General features: G+C 40.1%; 1 protein-coding gene across 2 annotated transcripts in view; it reads right to left on the bottom strand.

Moving 5' to 3' along the window:
* The window catches only part of LOC141910703 (guanine nucleotide exchange factor DBS-like), a 34623-nt gene extending 21683 nt beyond the window's left edge, over positions 1 to 12940 (bottom strand). The window contains exon 1 of one of the 2 annotated variants that reach the window (XM_074801435.1): positions 12837 to 12940. The gene's annotated coding sequence lies outside the window, so the exon portion shown is untranslated. Of the gene's footprint in view, positions 1 to 9166; positions 9274 to 12836 lie in introns of those variants that run through there. The other variant, XM_074801436.1, reaches the window with a different exon arrangement.
* Positions 12941 to 20104: the final 7164 nt, after the last annotated feature.

The raw sequence follows: 20104 nt of genomic DNA, 5'->3' as shown, positions 1-20104 counted from the left end.
TGACAACTTAAGACCAGTCTAAACTCATTTTGGTTCTTAAGTCAATCTAACATCTTAAGACCAGTCTAAACTCATTTTAGTTCTAAAGTCAATCTAACATCTTAAGACCAGTCTAAACTCATTTTAGTTCTAAAGTCAATCTAACATCTTAAGACCAGTCTAAACTCATTTTAGTTCTATAAAAAATCTAACAACTTAAGACCAGTCTAAACTCATTTTGGTTCTTAAGTCAATCTAACATCTTAAGACCAGTCTAAACTCATTTTAGTTCTAAAGTCAATCTAACATCTTAAGACCAGTCTAAACTCATTTTAGTTCTATAACCAATCTAACAACTTAAGACCAGTCTAAACTCATTTTAGTTCTAAAGTCAATCTAACATCTTAAGACCAGTCTAAACTCATTTTAGTTCTATAACCAATCTAACAACTTAAGACCAGTCTAAACTCATTTTAGTTCTATAGCCAATCTAACAACTTAAGACCAGTCTAAGCTCATTTTAGTTCTATAGCCAATCTAACAACTTAAGACCAGTCTAAACTCATTTTGGTTCTATAGCCAATCTAACAACTTAAGATCAGTCTAAGCTCATTTTAGTTCTATAGCCAATCTAACAACTTAAGACCAGTCTAAGCTCATTTTGGTTCTATAACCAATCTAACAACTTAAGACCAGTCTAAGCTCATTTTGGTTCTTAAGTCAATCTAACATCTTAAGACCAGTCTAAGCTCATTTTGGTTCTATAACCAATCTAACAACTTAGTCTAGGGCCAATTTGCTCTATATTGGTGATAACTTTACTCTTACAAATAGTTCACCACACTGACCAGATAAACTAACCCCGAGATTCAACACCTCCGTTAGGAATTGATCTTAGAAGCTTCCGATTGAAAGAATTTGATATCTTCTTCTAAAAACTGATGGTAAAAATGATTTTGATTTCTTGTTGTTTAAGATGGCACAGAATACGACCGCTGTTCCTTACCACGTGAAGCAGGGCCGTGCAAAGCAGCGATAGATAGATACTACTTCGATGGAACGCAGTGTACTCAATTTACCTACGGTGGTTGCGAAGGGAATGCCAACAATTTCGACACAGAGCAAGCGTGCCGCGAATACTGCATGCCAATTAAGTATTTTACCAGCTGACCTTACGGGTTACACCTAGAACAGTGTGAATACCAGCTGATCTTACGGGTTACACCTAGAACGGAGTGAATACCAGCTGATCTTACTGGTTACACCTAGAACAGAGTGAATACCAGCTGATCTTACTGGTTACACCTAGAACAGTGTGAATACCAGCTGATCTTACGGGTTACCCCTAGAACAGTGTGAATACCAGCTGATCTTACTGGTTACCCCTAGAACAGAGTGAATACCAGCTGATCTTACGGGTTACCCCTAGAACGGAGTGAATACCAGCTGATCTTACTGGTTACACCTAGAACAGAGTGAATACCAGCTGATCTTACTGGTTACACCTAGAACAGTGTGAATACCAGCTGATCTTACTGGTTACACCTAGAACAGAGTGAATACCAGCTGATCTTACTGGTTACCCCTTGAACAGCGTGAATTATGAAATTTCAATAATTTTTTCTCTCCTCACACATGTTACAGATGTTGATAAAACACCCTGTTCCTTACCACGTGAAGCAGGGCCGTGCAAAGCAGCGATAGATAGATACTACTTCGATGGAACGCAGTGTACTCAATTTACCTACGGTGGTTGCGAAGGGAATGCCAACAATTTCGACACAGAGCAAGCGTGCCGCGAATACTGCATGCCAATTAAGTATTTTACCAGCTGACCTTACGGGTTACCCCTAGAACAGTGTGAATACCAGCTGATCTTACTGGTTACCCCTAGAACAGTGTGAATACCAGCTGATCTTACGGGTTACCCCTAGAACAGAGTGAATACCAGCTGATCTTACGGGTTACCCCTAGAACAGAGTGAATACCAGCTGATCTTACTGGTTACCCCTAGAACGGAGTGAATACCAGCTGATCTTACTGGTTACACCTAGAACAGAGTGAATACCAGCTGATCTTACTGGTTACACCTAGAACAGTGTGAATACCAGCTGATCTTACTGGTTACACCTAGAACAGAGTGAATACCAGCTGATCTTACTGGTTACACCTAGAACAGAGTGAATACCAGCTGATCTTACTGGTTACACCTAGAACAGTGTGAATACCAGCTGATCTTACTGGTTACACCTAGAACAGAGTGAATACCAGCTGATCTTACTGGTTACACCTAGAACAGTGTGAATACCAGCTGATCTTACTGGTTACACCTAGAACAGAGTGAATACCAGCTGATCTTACTGGTTACACCTAGAACAGAGTGAATACCAGCTGATCTTACTGGTTACACCTAGAACAGTGTGAATACCAGCTGATCTTACTGGTTACACCTAGAACAGAGTGAATACCAGCTGATCTTACTGGTTACCCCTTGAACAGCGTGAATTATGAAATTTCAATAATTTTTTCTCTCCTCACACATGTTACAGATGTTGATAAAACACCCTGTGCGGTACTGCCAGCCGACAGCAGTCAAGGCGTCTGCAGAGTGGAGACAGGAGCCTATTATTTTGACCCTTCGGCACAAAAATGTAAGAAACATCCTAAAGACAAATGTCCAGGAATAAACAACATATTTATGTCATTGAAAGAATGCAAGGAAACCTGCACTGGTAAGTTACAAAAATTCTAAGAAATTAAAACATTTAACTAAGATACCAGTGTTAGCAGCGCCACCTTTTATCAATATTCAGCCTGGACCAAGGCCATCCAGACATCCTGAAGCCTGGAACAAGGCCCTCCAGACATTCTGAAACCTGGAACCACTGCAGATGTTTTGAAATTGCTTTTTCCAGACTCTGGAGCACCGGGAAATCAGGACAAACCAGAGAAACCAAATAAACAAAACAAGTCAAATAAACAAAACAAGTCAAATAAACAAAACAAGTCAAATAAACAAAACAAGTCAAATAAACAAAACAAGTCAAATAAACAAAACAACTCATTTTGGTTCTATAACCAATCTAAACACTTAAGACCAGTCTAAGCTCATTTTGGTTCTATAACCAATCTAACAACTTAAGACCAGTCTAAGCTCATTTTGGTTCTTAAGTCAATCTAACATCTTGAGACCAGTCTAAGCTCATTTTGGTTCTATAACCAATCTAACAACTTAAGACCAGTCTAAGCTCATTTTGGTTCTATAACCAATCTAACAACTTAAGACCAGTCTAAGCTCATTTTGGTTGTTAAGTCAATCTAACATCTTAAGACCAGTCTAAGCTCATTTTGGTTCTATAACCAATCTAACAACTTAGTCTAGGGCCAATTTGCTCTATATTGGTGATAACTTTACTCTTACAAATAGTTCACCACACTGACCAGATAAACTAACCCCGAGATTCAACACCTCCGTTAGGAATTGATCTTAGAAGCTTCCGATTGAAAGAATTTGATATCTTCTTCTAAAAACTGATGGTAAAAATGATTTTGATTTCTTGTTGTTTAAAATGGCACAGAATACGACCGCTGTTCCTTACCACGTGAAGCAGGGCCGTGCAAAGCAGCGAAAGATAGATACTACTTCGATGGAACGCAGTGTACTCAATTTACCTACGGTGGTTGCGAAGGGAATGCCAACAATTTCGACACAGAGCAAGCGTGCCGCGAATACTGCATGCCAATTAAGTATTTTACCAGCTGACCTAACGGGTTACCCCTAGAACAGTGTGAATACCAGCTGATCTTACTGGTTACCCCTAGAACAGTGTGAATACCAGCTGATCTTACGGGTTACCCCTAGAACAGAGTGAATACCAGCTGATCTTACGGGTTACCCCTAGAACAGTGTGAATACCAGCTGATCTTACGGGTTACACCTAGAACGGAGTGAATACCAGCTGATCTTACTGGTTACACCTAGAACAGAGTGAATACCAGCTGATCTTACGGGTTACCCCTAGAACGGAGTGAATACCAGCTGATCTTACTGGTTACCCCTAGAACAGTGTGAATACCAGCTGATCTTACGGGTTACCCCTAGAATGGAGTGAATACCAGCTGATCTTACTGGTTACCCCTAGAACAGAGTGAATACCAGCTGATCTTACTGGTTACACCTAGAACAGAGTGAATACCAGCTGACCTTACGGGTTACCCCTAGAACAGTGTGAATACCAGCTGATCTTACAGGTTACACCTAGAACAGAGTGAATACCAGCTGATCTTACTGGTTACACCTAGAACAGAGTGAATACCAGCTGATCTTACTGGTTACACCTAGAACAGTGTGAATACCAGCTGATCTTACTGGTTACCCCTTGAACAGCGTGAATTATGAAATTTCAATAATTTTTTCTCTCCTCACACATGTTACAGATGTTGATAAAACACCCTGTTCCTTACCACGTGAAGCAGGGCCGTGCAAAGCAGCGATAGATAGATACTACTTCGATGGAACGCAGTGTACTCAATTTACCTACGGTGGTTGCAAAGGGAATGCCAACAATTTCGACACAGAGCAAGCGTGCCGCGAATACTGCATGCCAATTAAGTATTTTACCAGCTGACCTAACGGGTTACCCCTAGAACAGAGTGAATACCAGCTGATCTTACTGGTTACCCCTAGAACAGTGTGAATACCAGCTGATCTTACTGGTTACACCTAGAACAGTGTGAATACCAGCTGATCTTACTGGTTACACCTAGAACAGTGTGAATACCAGCTGATCTTACTGGTTACACCTAGAACAGAGTGAATACCAGCTGATCTTACTGGTTACACCTAGAACAGAGTGAATACCAGCTGATCTTACTGGTTACACCTAGAACAGAGTGAATACCAGCTGATCTTACTGGTTACACCTAGAACAGAGTGAATACCAGCTGATCTTACTGGTTACACCTAGAACAGAGTGAATACCAGCTGATCTTACTGGTTACACCTAGAACAGTGTGAATACCAGCTGATCTTACTGGTTACACCTAGAACAGAGTGAATACCAGCTGATCTTACTGGTTACCCCTTGAACAGCGTGAATTATGAAATTTCAATAATTTTTTCTCTCCTCACACATGTTACAGATGTTGATAAAACACCCTGTTCCTTACCACGTGAAGCAGGGCCGTGCAAAGCAGCGATAGATAGATACTACTTCGATGGAACGCAGTGTACTCAATTTACCTACGGTGGTTGCAAAGGGAATGCCAACAATTTCGACACAGAGCAAGCGTGCCGCGAAAACTGCATGCCAATTAAGTATTTTACCAGCTGACCTAACGGGTTACCCCTAGAACAGTGTGAATACCAGCTGATCTTACGGGTTACCCCTAGAACAGTGTGAATACCAGCTGATCTTACGGGTTACACCTAGAACGGAGTGAATACCAGCTGACCTTACTGGTTACCCCTAGAACAGTGTGAATACCAGCTGATCTTACGGGTTACACCTAGAACGGAGTGAATACCAGCTGATCTTACTGGTTACACCTAGAACAGAGTGAATACCAGCTGATCTTACGGGTTACCCCTAGAACGGAGTGAATACCAGCTGATCTTACTGGTTACCCCTAGAACAGTGTGAATACCAGCTGATCTTACGGGTTACCCCTAGAACGGAGTGAATACCAGCTGATCTTACTGGTTACCCCTAGAACAGTGTGAATACCAGCTGATCTTACGGGTTACCCCTAGAACAGAGTGAATACCAGCTGATCTTACGGGTTACACCTAGAACAGAGTGAATACCAGCTGATCTTACTGGTTACACCTAGAACAGTGTGAATACCAGCTGATCTTACTGGTTACACCTAGAACAGAGTGAATACCAGCTGATCTTACTGGTTACACCTAGAACAGAGTGAATACCAGCTGATCTTACTGGTTACACCTAGAACAGTGTGAATACCAGCTGATCTTACTGGTTACACCTAGAACAGAGTGAATACCAGCTGATCTTACTGGTTACAACTAGAACAGAGTGAATACCAGCTGATCTTACTGGTTACACCTAGAACAGAGTGAATACCAGCTGATCTTACTGGTTACACCTAGAACAGTGTGAATACCAGCTGATCTTACTGGTTACACCTAGAACAGAGTGAATACCAGCTGATCTTACTGGTTACACCTAGAACAGAGTGAATACCAGCTGATCTTACTGGTTACACCTAGAACAGTGTGAATACCAGCTGATCTTACTGGTTACACCTAGAACAGAGTGAATACCAGCTGATCTTACGGGTTACACCTAGAATGGAGTGAATACCAGCTGATCTTACTGGTTACACCTAGAACAGAGTGAATACCAGCTGATCTTACTGGTTACACCTAGAACAGTGTGAATACCAGCTGATCTTACTGGTTACACCTAGAACAGAGTGAATACCAGCTGATCTTACTGGTTACACCTAGAACAGAGTGAATACCAGCTGATCTTACTGGTTACACCTAGAACAGTGTGAATACCAGCTGATCTTACTGGTTACACCTAGAACAGAGTGAATACCAGCTGATCTTACTGGTTACCCCTTGAACAGCGTGAATTATGAAATTTCAATAATTTTTTCTCTCCTCACACATGTTACAGATGTTGATAAAACACCCTGTGCGGTACTGCCAGCCGACAGCAGTCAAGGCGTCTGCAGAGTGGAGACAGGAGCCTATTATTTTGACCCTTCGGCACAAAATTGTAAGAAACATCCTAAAGACAAATGTCCAGGAATAAACAACATATTTATGTCATTGAAAGAATGCAAGGAAACCTGCACTGGTAAGTTACAAAAATTCTAAGAAATTAAAACATTTAACTAAGATACCAGTGTTAGCAGCGCCACCTTTTATCAATATTCAGCCTGGACCAAGGCCATCCAGACATCCTGAAGCCTGGAACAAGGCCCTCCAGACATTCTGAAACCTGGAACCACTGCAGATGTTTTGAAATTGCTTTTTCCAGACTCTGGAGCACCGGGAAATCAGGACAAACCAGAGAAACCAAACAGACGAAACAAGTCAAATAAACAAAACAAGTCAAATAAACAAAACAAGTCAAATAAACAAAACAAGTCAAACAACGAGAAGAGAGGAAGTCGTGGAGGAAGTCGTGGAGGAAGTCGTGGTTGAAGTCGTGGAGGAAGTCGTGGAGGCATTAAAAATGGATACTAGTGTCATGCTTTAAAATAAATTGCCAGATTTTTTCAAGCTGGGCTGAAAAAAATTCAATTTTCAAGTTTTTAACTTTTCGTTTCCTGAAAGCAGTTGGTCCAGTTTCGGTTTCAATCCCTTATTTAGGTCGTCGACTAAGATCGGATCGCAAGGATAGACCTTTGACTGATCTCAACCAGATCTCAGATCCTGTAACTGTTGAACTGGATACCTGATCCCATAACTGTTGAACTGGATACCTGATCCCATAACTGTGGAACTGGATACCTGATCCCATAACTGTTGAATTGGATACCTGATCCTGTAACTGTGGAACTGGATCCCTGATCCCGTAACTGTGGAACTGGATACCTGATCCTGTAACTGTGGAACTGGATACCTGATCCCGTAACTGTGAAACCGGATACCTGATCCCGTAACTGTTGAATTGGATACCTGATCCTGTAACTGTTGAATTGGATCCCTGGTCCCGTAACTGTTGAATTGGATCCCTGATCCCAGAACCTGTAACTGTTGAATTGGATCCCTGATCCCTGATCCTGTAACTGTTGAACTGGATTCAACTATAAAATCGCATTTTCAAAATAAAAAGTCCAATACAAAATCCTCGAAGTCTCGTTATTGGTAGAAACATGATTTCAATACAAGCCTGAAAACAATTTCTAATTTTCAGCGCTTTTTTTGTTGTTGTTGCGAAACCGTTACTCAGATACACGCGTACACACAAGCATACTAACCCGGCGGACTTTCAAACCGTTTTCTACGCCTGCCTCCGCGCGAAACGGCCATTTCAGAATTACACGCCGACATTCCGCAGAGGAACGCCGCAAACCACTTAATCCTCTCTCTCCTCTCTTGCGAACTATTCCCCCATTAGATAAACGTCTATGCCGACGACTATCACCGCGACGAATATAACGCATCTTTTTTACCATTAAAGTATTGAAAAATCGACAAGGTAACCGAGACCAGGATTTATAATTGGTTACCGTGTCGCTATAGCCTGACAGGCACATACCGGCTGTCCACTCAACTCAAATATATATATATATATATATATATATATATATATATATATATATATATATATATATGTATATATTATATATATTATATATATTGGTTTTCTAGTAGTTGCATTCTCATGACTTTACAGAGAAGACCATCTCTTATTTTTCCTATTGCTAATCGTCCTGTCTTATGATTTAAGAGCGCTTCGGGATGGAAGTCATGACTGTGTGCATATTATTGGTAAGATATTGTAGTAGAGGCCGTAGTCGAGGCTTATGTCCAAAAGTGGTCCTAAATCTTGAGACTGGTTTTGTCTTCAGCAGTCGTTAAAACGGTTATAAAACTGAATTGAGCTTTTCCTGAAAACACCAGCAACGTCTAAAATTGAAAACTGTCTCGTATGGAACGACGACATCTCCTTTCGAACAACACGCCTTATCATAAGTACACTATATATATTCCGATCACCGAGTAACCATGGTAACTAGTTTCCGTCCGTCAGTAGCTGGTTCAGCGGCAACACAGTGATCTGCAACAACCACTACCACACTCTGACTCCATAAATCCCCATATGACATCATCGAATTGCTAAGTCATTTCATCTATAGACCTTCCAAAAAAGATGTTTACCCCTAAAAGTCTCCCTATGACATCATCATTTTATTGTTGAGTTCTTTGGTTTAACTTCTAAGACTTATATGATAGAAAACCGCCATCTTTAAAGATGGCCGCCTCCATTTCATCCTCCTATGACATATTTAGATTGTCTACTAGTGATCTAATCTATATACCCCTCTAGAAATTATGGCTGCCTCCATAAATCCCCCTATGACATCATCGAATTGACCTTAAAACCCTTCCATCTATCTAGAACCTTCCAGTGAAGATGGCTACCAATACCAATCCCCCTATGACATCATCAAACGTAAACCAACCGCCCATATAAGAACCTACCTCGGAACGGAAGCAGCTCCACGTGACCTTCAGAGCATGATTCGAATGCGCTGCTACCGCCGACGCTGCTGTTACCATTCGGGGATGAGAGGAACGATATCGTCTGCTCCTCGGTCGTCTGCTCCTCAGTCGTCTGCTCCTCCTCCTCCACGACTACGATCAAATTATCATCGGCCGACGTCTCGTAAGATGAAACTGAGGAGGCAGACGACGAGGTAGTTGTAGCAGGCGTACAGGAAGTAGTATTGTCACCCGAATCACCGGCGAACTCCAAACTAAACGGACGTTCCAACCAATTTCCATTGTTGTTATCGCTATTGGCGACGCCGCAATGTTTTTTGAAATTCTCGACGAAATTCTCGATTTCGTGTTCGATAACGTTTTCGTTGCCGCTGACGACGGCGACGGCGGCGCCGCCTGTCGACGGCATCGTAGCGACCGATTTCATGAACTCGTCGCGACGAGTTGAATCGACGAGTTTAAACGCGATTTCAACTCGTAGAAAACGAAGCAGCCGAATATATCCCAGTTACCATGGCGACTAGATTAAACAGTATTCGTAACAATGACGCACACACGGATAAAAATATCTTTAATTTAATGATAATCCTTAAAATAGTTTTTTCTTTCGAACGTCGGGAGGAAAAGTCTCGAATAAATGGAAAAAATAGAATCAAATCTTTGACAGGATCCTATAATACAAGATTCTAGATAGGCCTATATTTGAAATGACTTGACGCAACAGTTAGAATGGAAAGTTCACAGAGACTTTCAGTAATCCTGTAGACCGTAAGAGTTATAGGCTATAGGAATATCTACCACTCTTAAAAAAGAACCCTCGCTTAGAGTTGCCATCAGTAGAGATCAAATATAGTTTACAGTAATTTGAAATGATATAGTGAATTACAGTAAATATAAATGATGATCGACGACTTTTGACGATCTTAACACCATTTACTCATATGTAATTTTGATTAGTGCATTAATTATTGCTTGCCGCGTATATTGTCAGTAGATTATAATCGATTTTCAGCTGATAGTATTTCCAACGACACTGACACTGACAACGCTTCCTCAACTTCACCGGCTACGCCTCGGTTGTTTCTAGGTTATTGTTCTGTTTATAAGATATCATATCTTTTCAATCCCCGCGACGGGTTGCTATGAGTTCAACAAACGCTTCGAGAAGCGATGTTTACGAGATGACAACAGGTAGCAGCAGACGGACGAGCGGGCGGCCATCTTGTCAACGACATCGTCGAATCTCAATCTACGGTACCGGTATATAAACAGCTGATAGTGAGTGATCTAATCACTGAAATACCTCCGTAATCTACATGTCACAAGCAATCTGTGATTAAATTTGTGATTGTTTTGTCTTATTTCATAAATGAATCACAACGAGTGACTCCGAATTACTCCAATATGAATCTAAATGCACTGGGGGTTACTCCGAATTACTGCAATAAGAATCTGAGCACACTACACAGTTGACTCAAAGTCTAAAAACACTCGGGTGACTCCAAGAATCTAAACTCACTGAGGGTGACTCCAAGAATCTAAACTCACTGAGGTTGACTCCAAAATCACTCTAATATGAGTATATACAAATGCACTGTGGGTGACTCCAAGAATCTAAATGCACTGAGGTGACTCCAAATGACTCTTGACTCGTCTACTATACTTGATATAAATTCCTCCGATAGATAAATGCTTCAACAGTAACACAACAGTCGATAATAAATTGGAGCAGTCCTTCGTCGTCTCAACCGCGATCAATATGAATATTTATGACATATCCGTTAATAGATTTCGTAATGATTATTTTTAACGAGTTTTTCTTTTATCGCTCGCTGATGATGATGATGATGGATATTGTTGCGTCGTCGCCGTGGTGATCTATCTGTTGAATGTATTAGTATCGTACGAGGCGCGTCATCAGCGCGGGTAAAAATCAATAAAGTTGCTGCCGCTGCTGCTGCTGCTGCTGCTGGTGCATTTCTACGACAACAGAGGGCAGCAGTAACAAGAAGCTTGTTTCCTCTATACATGAAGATAGTAATGTATTGAATCATATTGTATTGGCAGCAGCATGTTTTCTTCTAATTGTGTCAATTTCCCCCGGTTTAAAATAATGGCATACCGGCAAGGCTACTGTGGGAAGCGAGGATTCAGCGATAATCCGCCAGGTGTCGCTAGTGGCACTGGGTTACCGCGCTTCGATTTCTTCTACATTTCGATAAACTTCGAGTCAAATTTTCTGATTAGTTAATCAATTTTCAGTGAAATCAATACCATATACTGAGAGAGAAAGGAAATGTTATATCAATTCGATGACTCGTTTGATAATTTCCGGATTTGGAAGCCTAAAAATAATGTTCAAGTTTCATTGAAAATGAACTGATTTTCACAAAGAGTAACCCAGTGTTTTGTTGCGCCATCTGGTGTTGCCGGTATCCCATTGCATAGCGCTTTCGGATTGATTTTAGTGTGAAGCGCGCTTTTAAGACAGGAAATAATTGTTTTCAACTGTCAGGAATCAGGATAGTCGTCGCATTGCAGTTCACGCAGATAGCTATCAACAAACACAAAATCATCGCTAAACCACCAACTAGAAACATCTTGTTACTGCTATTGATAATACATCTTCATCTTTTAGTCTGATTTCTGAATCACACAGATATATTTTGAGACTGTTGACTGTTCACTATATCCAGTTTACAAAACCGGCATAATGTTAGAATCATCACCAAATTCTAAAGAGAATTTGTAATGCAGTCAGTGTTTGAATTTTATTGTATATTTAGTTATTTGATAAAGTCTTATTTCCTATTTTATAAATTTACATGTATTTCTTATAATGACTTTTCGAGCCAATGTGTCGTCAATACAGCAGTACAGTAAAATCCTAGCTGCTGATTGGTCAGTACTGGTCACCTGGTATGCAAATCGACCACAAGCTTAACCCTAACCCTAGCTTCTGATTGGTCAGAACTGGTCACCTGGTATGCAAATCGACCACAAGCTTAACCCTAACCCTAGATTCTGATTGGTCTAGAGCTGCTGGTCACCTGGTATGCTAATTGTCCACAAGCTTAACCCTAACCCTAGCTTCTGATTGGTCAGAACTGGTCACCTGGTATGCACATTGGCCACAACCCTAACCCTAGATTTTGATTGGTCTAGAGATGCTGGTCACCTGGTATAAACAACAAAATAAACAGACCACACATGCAGCAAATGTCAACATGAATTGACTTCATTTTACAAATCTGTTGAGTTGAAAGAAATGACAAGACAGGAAATATTGTCAATGGGAATAGTTGGGGGAGGGAGTACCCTACCATTATCTCAGATTAGGGGGTTTTATTCCATCCATATATCACACTTGAGTAGCTGGCTGAAAGTGCCGTGGTATGAAAGTAAAGGAATACCATATGGTATTTCAAGGACTCAACACTATGTAAAGGGTATTGAACTGTGTGAATGACTTCATAGAGTAATTCATAAGCAGAGCAGGTCTCTCCCCTCGCTCTGAAACACTGTCTGTGTCACTGTGTGTACACACTTCCCATTTCTGCCGGTCGGGTGTAAATTGCGGCTCTGGTTGCGAACCTATTCACTCGTGACTGATCTAATCTATCGTAGAATAAACTGTTCAACTGCTTACCTTATCTAGAACTTCCATAAACAATAACAACAACTTCAAATACACTAATTAATCGATTTAATCCAGCCCGTCTATCACGCACAGCGCGTAATCCGCCATTTTGTTTAGTCACATGACCACCGGTAGCGCCGGATATCTGTATCGATAAGGGTAGCTCCGCAACGGAGCAGTCCTTACCCCAGAGTACCGAGGCAAATGCCCAAACCGATGGATACGACAATATTCGTGTGATGCGGTATCTGACGGTATGAATACGGGAGATTGATATTGACGGATTCAATAAGAACTTTGAATATTTGCGTAGTTTCTGAGAACGGACCGGGCGCCTCCGCTGCAGAATCGCAGTTACATATTCAAACTCCAAACATGAAGACAAGATAAGTACATGATAAGTTTTCTTACGGTGATTTATCATTATAATCTGAATTAATTAAACCTCGCCGCAGACTTGGACATGGCCAATTCGGATTTTTTAACTTATTCGGACAACAACGAAATCATTCATTTCTGACGCTTTGCACCGTGATTTTCCGTTTTCCGGATCGATTTTGCTGACGTCACGGATTGTCTCGAGGTGGGGCGAAGTTTGCTGCAGTGCTTATCATGATCATTCTTACCGTAGTAACATTTGGGGCACATAACACGATCTTAACGATATTTCTAAAGAATGCACCAGAATCTAACCTCCCAATGACTGGTGTATTCCAGCATTTCCTTTTGCAGAGAATTTGGGCTATCGAACCAATCTGAAACCGCTTCAATCGCTCTGTTCATATGATACATAAAGTTTGTATTGCAACAAACTATAAAAACGAATAAAGCTAGATTTACTTATACCAGGTTTTTTTGTGATTTCTATGATAAGAGATAAGGTCCGATCTAAGCACTTGTCTGAGATTGCCCGCGACAAGTATACTATCATTAGAACAAGCCGATTGTCATCATCACGGGCTAGTGAAACGTCTCAAAGATTTTTACCCACTCGATACAACGGATGTGATAGTGCCACCTATCGGACTGCTTGAGTATGGGGCAGGTTGATCTTTGAGAGGGTATCAAAATTTCAGATATGCTTGCCACCTTCCGGGCAAGTGGCTTTTATTCCTTAAATGTAAAAGGGCTGAAATCAGACACGAAAAACCGTATTATTAATGTAAGGGGTATTTTGATAGCGGGTACATCTGTATCAATTTTCATTAGAAATAACGACAGAAATCCAACAAATAATTCAGCAAAAACGAGGAACTTGAATAGATGAGTATATATATATATTTGCGTAACGTTTCGGCTTAAGACTATAAGCCACCATCAGGCGTACTGGAATCTCTGTATTGTAGTATATACAATGTAATGATGATCAAATTGAAGATTTATACCATGTTTTACTAGTATGTCCCGCATACGCTACACCCATATCTCAATACATCCCTATAGAAAGTATTTTGTACACCCGAACACCGATCAATTCATAAATTTAATGCGCAAAACAGATTATGTTCGAAACATCTCTAAGTTTAGGACAACTGGTTTATTAGCTTATAATGTGTTTTGTGTTATTTCGGATTTCTTATTTTCTGACTGTAAATTGCTATCACCATTTTTATAAATTTGTGATTTTATGTTTTTTTTTCGTCAAAAGTTATTAGTAACTGACAATAAAGTTTATATTATTATTATATAGTCTGGCGCCCACGCGGACTAATACTGCACACCCCTCGCACAGCAGCCAAGACGTCAAAACAGATGAATATAGAGAATTAAGATTTATCTGATTCTAGGACATGAAAGGAATTGTTTTTGTTTTCTGTTCATGATCACAAAAAATAATTTATCAGTAAAATCTGTTTAGCTTTTTGTCTAAAGGCGACGTTCGTTGCGCAGTAAACGAAGAAATTTACGGACGAGTCTAAAACACTGAGCAGAATTCCTACTTTACGCATGACCATCATTTCATCCCCGGCTAGACCGTGATGTAACTCTGTTTGGAAGTAAACTAGCATACGGTCCAGCGATGCGGGAGTTTCAAGGATAAGGAACATAGCTACAATTATAAGAACCAGTTTTAATATTTTGAGTTCGGTAGATTTTTCACCGGGCGCCGCCGCGTCCGCGTGAAATTGTTTCTTTCGATTTAGTTTTCTAAATATCATAATTCCTGACAAATTTAGATTCATCATAATTAGCAAAATATAAGGTACAAGAACAGTCATGAACATATTGGAATTATCGATGTATTTGAGTGCGCCAAAACCCCGATATCTAAAAGGTGTTCGAATTGTTCTCGCTTCAAAAGCTCCCATAGTGAAAAAACGTCTAAAACAGCGCCGCCTGGGCCTTCCCGGTAAACGTTGCGGAAAATAATACGGCCAGAAACAAACGACGGAAGAAAATATGTTTAAAACCGACAGAAAAATGATTTGTTTTTTCTTCCAGAATCGTCTGAAATACAGCGGACTCGCGACCACCAGAAGTCTTTCAAAATTTACTGTAACTACGCCCCAATTTTTTGCCATTTGAAACGTATGAAACAGCGGTAGAACCCAAATTATAATTTCGTGTCCAAAAAGCCAATCATCGAAACGGCCGAGAACTACTTCATATTGTTGGATTACTAATATCCGAAGTGGATAAAGAAGAAACACTGAAAATAGAAACAGTAAATCAAACCAGGCGAGAATGATTATAGTTTGATAAGTGGAGCGACCGATCTTTGTGAAAACGAGAATAGAAGCAGAGTTTAGAAACATTCCGCAAACTGAAGCCGGCAAATACCCGTATAGGTAAATACTATAACTGAAAACGTGATCCCATCTTAAGGGTGGATAAAGGCTCAGGTCCTCGCAGGATACTAAACCCATAGTCGTAGTGATTGTGGTAGAATTCATGTTGAAGGACCTGTAATCAGTGACTACTCTGCAGTAACACAAATTGCTCTATCTCTATCTCTCTCACCCTATAATCAAATATACTCAAAACGTGATCTGTGAACTATTATCTTCATCTGATCGAAAATAAAATATACGTATACACATACACCTTTTAAATGCTGGAAAACGCAGATTCCCCAAAGATGAAACTCTGATTTTCATAAAGAAAGTGCAGAAGTAATCTATACGACTGTCACGATACAAGACACCTCCAGGACTGAGGAGAGGGACTATTTGCTCCAAGTGAGTTAAGTCTTAATGAATGATTACATGGGGTATCCTCGAGCTATTCACTAATCGAATTACTCCAAGTTCAGACATGCATTGAATGCACTGTTGATTTGTTATAACACAAAACTGCACTGCACAAAAATCAGTAAATCAATAATATCAACCGAGTGAAACAGACGGGCAGCTAATTTGTACCATTCGGTATCTGGCAGTATGAATATAGGAGATCGATATTGACGGATTCGAAAAGAACTTTAAATACGTATTTTCTGAGAACGGACCGGGCGCCTCCGCCCGCCTGCGCCCTCCTCCACCCGCCTGCGCCCTCCTCCACCCGCCTGCGCTCACCTCCACCCGCCTGCGCCCGCCTGCGCTCACCTCCACCGCCTTCGTAGAATCGGCACCGTTTCGAATTCAAACTTCCAAACATGAAACAAGACAAGTTTAGTATAAGTTTTCTAACGGTTTCTAATCATTGATTATCGACTAGTTTATTTCTGTTCCTCGAAGCTTTTTCCCACTCGATACAACGGTACGGATGATTGTCCCACCAATATGGACTCAGTGCCTGTGGATCCGAGGAGGAAAGCTAAATTTCAGATCGGACCCTACAAGCTTAGTTTTCAATGTATCATAATTCCAAACAAAATAAGATTGTCACAATAAAGAAGTTTCCAGTTTCTAGGCGCCATTTTGTGGCGGTCCCTCGAGGTCCCCATTGTTGCGATAATTTGCGCTCATTTTTAAAACATAAGTTTAGATTGAATATCACATAGTTCTGCAGTCCCTTGCTCGACGAAATCAATTTATACACCACTTTAAAGGAAATGAAATGCAGATATTTGCTGGCGTTTCTTGGAATTTTTGAACGCGAAAAATTGAGAGCAGTGACGATGTGAAACCAAGGACCGCATATCTTAGCCGCGTGTAAAAGAAATCGCAATATTTATAAATTTTAGAATATCTAAGGCTAAACAAAAATGAAACCTTGTTTCTCCGCAGCGGCCGGGTCATTTTTGTAAAATATGATAAAATTTACTAACAGTTCATTTCTATAGCGGCCGGGTCTGTTATGGTGAAATTTATCACGATTTTTAAAAAAGTAATGTATAGGGTAGATGGGCGGCCGGCCGGGTCAACATTTAAGCTCAGCAGAGCGGAGAAACAAGGTATCAATTTTTTTTAGTCTAAGTATCTCTTAAAGCTATATTTCCAATTTTCACAGAGGTTAAAGAGGGTTATTTGCAGTTTAAGCCTGAGTTGAATTTTTTTCAATATCTTTCCTAACGACTGATCTGTACCCGCTTGAGTTTGAGGTTACGCGCAAAAGGGGTCTCCCACTGATCCCACTTCAATAATTCTTGAATGTTTTGCGTTTGCTATTTTGTCTTATGTGTTTTTTTTTAGATAAGTCATCTATGCACATTAGGATTCGGCCACAAGCAAGACATCAAAACAGATAAATATATAGAATTAAAATTGGTCTGATTCTATGATATGAAAGGAATTGCTTTTGTTTTCTGTTCTATTTAGAATCACAAAAAATAATTTATCAGTGAAATGTGTTTAGCTTTTTTTCTAAAGGCGCCGTTTGTTGCGCAGTAAACGAAGAAATTTGCGGATGAGTCAAAAACACTGAGCAGAATTCCTACTTTACGCATGATCATTTCCTTATCCCCGGTTAGACCGTGATATAATCCAAACTTATTTTTAAAGAAACCTAACACACGGTCCAGTGATGCGGGAATTTCACAGATAAAAAATATAGCTACGATTATAAGAACCACTTTTAATATTTTGAGTTCGGTAGATTTTTCACCGGGCGCCGCCGCGTCCGCGTGAAATTGTTTCTTTCGATTTAGTTTTCTAAATATCATAATTCCGAACAAAGTTAGATTTATCACAATTAGAAAAATGAAAGGTGCAAGAACAGTCATAAAGATATAGGAATTATCAAGGTAACTGTATGCATAATCAGGCGAATAAGTAAATGGTGTTCGAATTGTTTTCGCTCCAAAGGTTCCCATTGTGAATAAACGTTCCAAACAGCGTCGCGTGGCCCTTCCGGGTAAATGTAGTGGAAAATAATACGGCCAGTAACAAACTGCGGAAGAAATTGCGTTTAAAACCGATATAAAAATGATTTGTTTTTTGTTCCAGAATCGTCTGAAATACAGCGGACTCGCGACAACCAGAAGTCTTTCAAAACTGATTATAACTACGGACCAATTTTTTGCCATTTGAAACGTATGAAACAGTGGTAGAACCCAAATTATAATTTCGTGTCCAAAATACCAGTCATCGTAACGGCCGAGAACTGCTTCATTTTGTTGGATTATGAATATTCGAAGTGGATAAAGAAGAAACACTGAAAATAGAAACAGTAAATCAAACCAGGCGAGAATGATTATTGTTTGATAAGTGTCGCGACCGATCTTTCTGAATACTACAATAGAAACAGAGTTTAGAATCATTCCTAAAACTGAAACCGGAAAATATCCGTACAAGTAAATCTTATAACTGAAAACGTGATCCCATCTTTCAGGTGGATACCGGTCCTCGCACCACTGCGGATTAGTCGTCGAGATTGTGGTAGAATTCATGTTGAAGCTTATAGACCTGTAATCAGTGACTCTGCAGTAACACAAACCTCCTCTCTCCGTGTTTTAAACCAACTCTCAACGTGGGCAGCAAATTATAACTATTTTCGTCGGACGGAAAATGAATTATATATATGGTGCTTGAAAATTCAACTTTCACAAAGATGAATCTCTGTATGTCGTACCAGTATACAAGTCAAGTGAGATCTACGTCACGATACACGTCCAGCACCGAGGAGACAACTTGCTACAAGTCAGTACAGAATGTAGTTTGAATAAACTGTATCCGCGATCCAGAAATCAAACAGCTTTTATAAAATCATTATCGTATCATATCATTATTTACAATCAAAGAATGCCATAGGCCTTGCACAGACAGCCTCATTAGTGTAGATACTTAATGTCCTTTGTGAAGTACCTCTCTTAAACTGTTCTTGATACAGTTCAAATACGAACAAAGTTCTGGGTAACAAAAATTTGCGTAAACAAATCAGGTATTCAGATTACTCAAATGCCTAATCCTAACCCTAGCTTCTGATTGGTCAGAGCTGGTCACCTGGTATGCAGATTGACCACTAACCCTAGCTTCTGATTGGTCAGAGCTGGTCACCTGGTATACAGATTGACCACGCATGCAGCAAATGTCAACATGAATTGACTTGATTTTGACATTAAAAATGTTCACACGCTTTACTCATTATTCATATAATACGAACTGTTGGAATCGCACCAAATTATAAATGAGAATTTGCAAATTATCCCCCTAGCGGTCAGATTTATCAACAATCCATCAACCAGCAGCTCCAGCTTCAAGAGAAAACCTCCATTTATTTATTAAACCATTTATAATTTGAACAGAACATCATAAATTCTTGATTCCTTTCATATAAAAAAAAAAGATAAATCTTGGTCGTTTTTGTCGATTCTCAGACCTCAAGTGTTCCTAACCCGGTCCCAGTCAGCCCAAACATGCTCTCCAGCGCCGGCTACGTCTATAGGCGTCGCCTCTTCCAGTTCTTCGACCACGATACGTTCAACATTCTCTGCAGTATCATTATCAGCACGTTCATCCTACAGATAATAATAATAATAATAATGATGATAATAATAATAATAATAATAATAATAATCTTTATCTATCTAAGCATGATAAGTTACATATGATTAATTCAAACATAATAATGCCAATCTCAATGCATAGAGGGGACATCGACAAGCCTAGTGGCTGAACTCATCGAAGAGGCCGATGCGCTAAATGATGATAAACGGCGCTCCGGAGTCACTTTGAATGAAATACGGTTCAAGTCCTTTACATAAATGCCACTGTTGGCACCAATGAAAAATTACGGAGTTATTATGTGAATTTGGCAGTGAGTTAGAGTTGTGGTGAATTAGAGTTAAATTGAGCAAATCGTTCTCTGTGGAAAATCTCAGCATTGTGTTGCCATTAAAAAGGATGGCGGCGCTAGAATTTCGACTGTACGACACTATGACTTATGATTTTTTCTTT

This window comes from Tubulanus polymorphus, chromosome 9 (genome assembly GCF_964204645.1).
Source record: "Tubulanus polymorphus chromosome 9, tnTubPoly1.2, whole genome shotgun sequence".
Taxonomy (NCBI): domain Eukaryota; kingdom Metazoa; phylum Nemertea; class Palaeonemertea; order Tubulaniformes; family Tubulanidae; genus Tubulanus; species Tubulanus polymorphus.
Note: the sequence above shows the minus strand (reverse complement) of the source record. Positions and strands in the feature narration are given on the sequence as shown.